We start from the raw sequence: 5,391 nt of genomic DNA, 5'->3' as shown, positions 1-5,391 counted from the left end.
ATTCCTTATAATAAACCTCTTCACACACACACACACACACACACACACACACACACACACACACACGCTGTTGGTTCTGTTTGTCAGGAGGGCCTGGGCCCTGACTAATGCAAATGGTATTCCTCATTCCCCACTAATGGAGAGACTGGAGCGTGTCGAAGACGTACACCGTGAGGCATGGGTGGGACGTGGAAGAGAAGGAGGCCCGGTGGGATCTGATAGACTGGGTACAGGGGTCAAGGGACTGGAAGGATCTAGTGAAGGCCAAATGCAGGGGCGGTACAAGGGAGGACATTGGAGAACTCTGGAGAACAGGAAGGAGCGCCCTGGGAGCCAGGCCCAGAGACTCGGCATTTGGAACGTAACGTGTTGCAGCGATTCTGTGGGTGATGACGATCTCTTTAGGGAATAAGTGTGAGACGAGGAGGCTGAGGTGAGGTCGAGGTCTTTGGAGATAAGAAGAGCAGGAAACAGAGGGGTAGGCATAGGCATGCTCTCTGGGTGAGGGGAAGGTGGCGAGCCATTGGTGGGTGAGGCAGGGTGATGGCACAAGGAGGGGCAGCGGGTGGCCAGGCCCACGGACAAGAGCCTCAACGGAGCCTCGCCATAGGGCTGCTGGGGGCCCTCACAACACGGCCACGACTTGCCCCAGACAGAGCAATCCAGGAAAGAAAACAAGGAGGAAGCAGCAGGACCTTTTATGATTCCCCAAGGTTGCCCACCGCCACTTTTGTTTCATTCTACTCCTTAGAAACGAGTCATCAAGGGGTGCCTGGGTGGCGCACTCGGTCGAGCATCTGACTCTTGACTCTGGCTCAGGTCATGATCCCAGGCTCGTGAGATTGAGCCCCACGGGCGGGCTCCCAGCTCTGCAAGGAGTCTGCTTGGGGGTTCTCTCTCCCTCTGCCCCTCCCCACGTCCTCAAATACACACATACATGCATCAATCTTTAAAAAAAAATGAGTCATCAGGTCCAGCCCACACTCAAGAGGAGGAAAGGAGGCAGGACCTCTTGAAGCGAGGAGCATCAAAGAATTTGTGGCCATAGGTTACAACCACCAGAGCAGAGATATTGATTGGCTTTAGGCTTTATTAGGAATGCCCGCTGAAATACCTACAGTAACTACTAAAAAATTCATACAGTGCTTCTAAACAGAAAGGAAAATGAAACGAGAAGACAAATTCAATCTGTTTAAAGATGACCAAGAGCAGAGGGAGGGGCTGGGATCGTCTTTTAATGTCTTTTTAAAAAATATTTTATTTATTTATCCATGAGAGACACAGAGAGCAGCAGAGACACAGGCAGAGAGAGAAGCAGGACTCGATCCTGGGACTCTGGGGATCACACCCTGAGCCAAAGGCAGATGCTCAACCACTGAACCACCCAGGTGGCCCTTAATGTGTCTTTGACCTTCCTGTGCAATCGCCATTCGGGGCTGGTCCCCGCAGGCCAGGCTCTGGGAGGCAGGCGGTCCCCAGTCAGGCACACTCCCCTGCAATCTGGAAGGCTGAGGAAGAGGCCACCATGTCCACGGCGCAGAGCTGTCCCGCTCGGTTCCCAGGACAAGGAAGCTCGGGGCTTCAGCCGCGTGGCTCTTTCGTCGGGCCTCCCCTTCTTGTGGCACCAGTGACCTCCTGGGCCCGGCTCGCTGGCCCCTGACTCTCGGCCGTGGTGGGGTCTTCCTGAACCCCGCATTTACACCGGGGGCCGCCTATTCCCCACCTTGCTGACGGTGGCGGGGGCAGCTCCTCCGGGGAGCTGGATTTGAGGTGCCGTTCCATGGATCCCGCCCGATCACCCCCCTCGGGCCCCTCCAGTGGTTGTGTTCCTGTTCTTAGGCTTACAAAATCCCTTTCTGGGTAAGACGGTGATTTCTGCTTCCCGCCCTGAACTTTTGCTGATGGAAGGTGGGGGTGGAGAAAGAGACATCTGGAAAGCAGGGCAAATAGGGGGAGGCTGGGATGGGAACATTGGCCTCCCTGAGAATGAACCCACATTTTCTACAAAAAGAAAGAAAGAGAAAGAAAGAAAGAAAGAAAGAAAGAAAGAAAGAAAGAAAGAAAGAAAGAAAGAAACTTAATGAGCAGGCAAGGGGCAGCTCGGGTGGCCCAGCAGTTGAGCGCCGCCTTGGGCCCAGGGTCTGATCCTACAGACTCGGGATCGAGTCCTGCGTCGGGCTCCCTGCATGGAGCCTGCTTCTCCCTCTGCCTGCGTCTCTGCCTCTCTCTCTCTCTCTCTCTCTATCTCTCTCTGTGTCTCTCATAAATAAATAAATAAAATCTTTAAAAACATGAGCGGGCAAGAACAAGCCCAAGCCCCCAGCACACACCACCACCATGATCAAGTCAACCCTACGGGTAAAAAACGACGGTAGAAAAAGGCGCCGAATCCGCCAGCAATCCCACTCGTTGGTCGGGACAGAAACGCGAGCCCGCGGACACAAAAACCTGTGTGTTGATGTCTAGAGCCCTCTATTCAAAGTGGCCAAAAGCTGGAAACCGCCCAGCGGGTGTGTGGCTAAACAAACTGGGATCCATCCAAACACTGGCATCCTACTCGGTAATAAAACAGAACGAGCTGCTGACACATACACATGCGCAGCGACATGGATGACTGAACCTCAAAAACTGCGCCGCAGACCGGCGGGGCCCAGGGCCCAGGGCCACACCGAGTGCTTGCCTTCAACAGGGTATGAGGGAATTTGGGGATGTGATGGAAACCTATATCCTTTATCTTTTTAAAAGATTTTTAGGGGATCCCTGGGTGGCTCAGCCGTTTAGCACCTGTCTTTGGCCCAGGGCGTGATCCTGGAGACCCAGGATCGAGTCCCGCGTCGGGCTCCCTGCATGGAGCCTGCTTCTCCCTCTGCCTGGGTCTCTGTGTCTTTCATGAATAAATAAATAAAATCTTTTAAAAAAGTAAAAAAATAAAGATTTTATTTATTTACTCATGAGGGGCACCGAGAGAGGCAGAGACCCAGGCAGAGGGAGAAGCAGGCCTCATGCGGGGAGCCCGAGGAGGGACTCGATCCCGGGACCCTGGGGTCACACCCTGGGCCGAAGGCAGATGCTCAACTGCTGAGCCCCCCAGGCGCCCGGAAATGTTCTATATCTTGATTTCAGCGATTGTTACAGGACATTTATCAAAAATCATTGAGCCGAAAAAAAAAAATCATTGAGCCGTACCCCTCCAAAGGACAAGTTTTACTGTGTGTGAATTATGCTTCAATAAAACTGATTAAAAAAAAAAGCCAAGTGTGGTTAGGCTGGATCAAACTGAACCCTGCTGTGTGCTGTTTTAAGAGACACACCTGAGGCAGGACGACACAGAAAAATTGAAAGGAGAAAAAGAGAGAAAGATGTCAGACTTCCCAGTCCCCCCCCCCTTAACCTGCTGGCACGGTCTTCCTGCTCCCCTGGCTTCGGGGACCCCCTCCCTCAGCACAAGGCCTCCGTCTTGTGGGGCTGGGGAAAGGTCTGGCCAGACCCTGGGTGGCTGCCCGGGCCTAGGCACCCACGGTGGCTGCGAGGAGCTCTGGGGGTGCACGGGGCTGAGGGGGTGACACCCAGCCGTCGGGCTCCGCGGCGAGCGCGTGGCAGTGAAGGCGTGGTTCACCCCGTGTTCGGGGCCCGTGTTCGGGGCGCTCTCATTCCTGCTCGCACCCCCACCGGCCCCCATCTGGGTGCTCAGAAGTGGGAGGAAGGGCTTCGAGAAGTGGGTGCAAATCCCGGCTCTGCCCTTTGCCTTCTGGCCGACCTTGGGTCAGTCACCTGAGCCGTCTGAACCTCAGCTTCCTCGTCTGTGAAACGGGGGCAACACTGTACCTGCTCCACGAGGGGTGAGCGGCCGCGCGTGGACAGCTCAGCCGGCAGCCGGCCTCCCTGGACCTCGGGCTCCCGGCCTGGAGACAGGACGACAACCTCGGTCATAGGGACACGCTCAGGTGCAACCATGTGGCGGAAAAAGACAGGCCCTTTCCGGCTGTGCTCCCGGGCACATTCCTTGAGCTCTGGGCACTTCGGTCTCCTCACCTGTCACATGGGCTACTGAGCGACCGAGGTCCCCCACTGCTGTGCTTGGTAAATGACTTGAACCGTGTTCCTAACGGACGGCAACGGCTCAAGAAATGTGATTGAGGGCAGCCCGGGGCGCCCAGCGGTTCAGCGCCGCCTTCAGCTCGGGCGTGATCCTGGGGACCCGGGATGGAGTCCTGCGTGGGCTCCCTGCATGGAGCCTGCTTCTCCCTCTGCCTGTGTCTCTGCCTCTCTCTTTCTGTGTCTCTCATGAATAAATAAATAAAATCTGTAAAAAAAAAAAAAAGAAATGTGACTGAGCGTCATCATAGGAAGGAGTGCTCGGCTAATCAGGGGGGCTGAAGCCATCATATGCCTTTAGGGGGTGCGAGCTCAGGGCTCCGCGTTTCCTCCCTCCTGTCATTGCCGTCCCAGCCATCAGCCTCCCATCCCACCCTGGATTCCCGAAAGGAGTAAAGGAGCTGTGGGGTCGGGGGAGGAGGGGGAGGCCGGGATCTCTGTGGGGTGAGCGGAGGCAGAGGAGGCCAGAGAGGAGAGAGGCTAGGCCTCTCAGAGGTGGGATCAGAGCAGGCGGGGAGCAGCTAGCAGCCCAGGGCCCGTGGAAGAGGCTCCCCTACCGCGCCCAGGGGGGCCCTCAGTGCGATCCCCACTGGCCTCCGGCGCCCCAGCGTCTGCCCTGCTCCTGAAAGGGCTGCGCCCCGGGCACAGGCACGCTGCCAGCACTCCCACGCGGGGTGTACTGGAACCAAAGGGGGTGGGGGTGGGGGAGGCACTGGCAGCCCTGGGGGCGGGGCTGGGCTCCCTTGGCTTGTCCTGCTCCCCAGCCCTCCATCCTCAGGAGCCTGTACCCCTCAGCGAGGCTCCTAAAGGCCCCTCGGAGCTTCGCCTGCAGACCCCACTGAGGGTCCCCTTCCAGGGGAAAGGGAAGCTGGCGCCTGGGCCAGCGGGAGGGAAGTCCAGGCCAGGATGCCCGGGGCCCTCCCACCTGGGCCTCCTGCGGGCTCGGAGGGTCTCAGAGGCTGAGTGGAAGGCCCCGGAATGCTTCACTGGGCAACAGGCATGCTCATAAAAATACCGTGGCCACCAGGGCTGCAATCTGCCATCTGGGCCCTAGGCCTTCCTTGCCCTGCGGCCGGCTCGGCTCAGTCCGGAATAGCTGCGCCCTCCGCCTCCCGACGGAGGTCACGGCCGGGGTGGGGGTGGGGGAGGGGCGGGGGCTTGGGGGGCGCTCTGGGGAGGAGCTCCTTCCAGGCTCCCAGTGCCAGGCTGCCGGGGGCAGTGGGGCCTCCGGGAAAGGTCGAGATGGGGCCAACCCCCGCGACAAAGAAAGAAAACGCGGCCCGGGGAAGCTGGCAG

Source organism: Vulpes lagopus, chromosome X (genome assembly GCF_018345385.1).
Source record: "Vulpes lagopus strain Blue_001 chromosome X, ASM1834538v1, whole genome shotgun sequence".
Classification (NCBI taxonomy): domain Eukaryota; kingdom Metazoa; phylum Chordata; class Mammalia; order Carnivora; family Canidae; genus Vulpes; species Vulpes lagopus.
The sequence above is the reverse complement of the archived record's forward strand: the minus strand, read 5'-3'. Positions refer to the sequence as shown.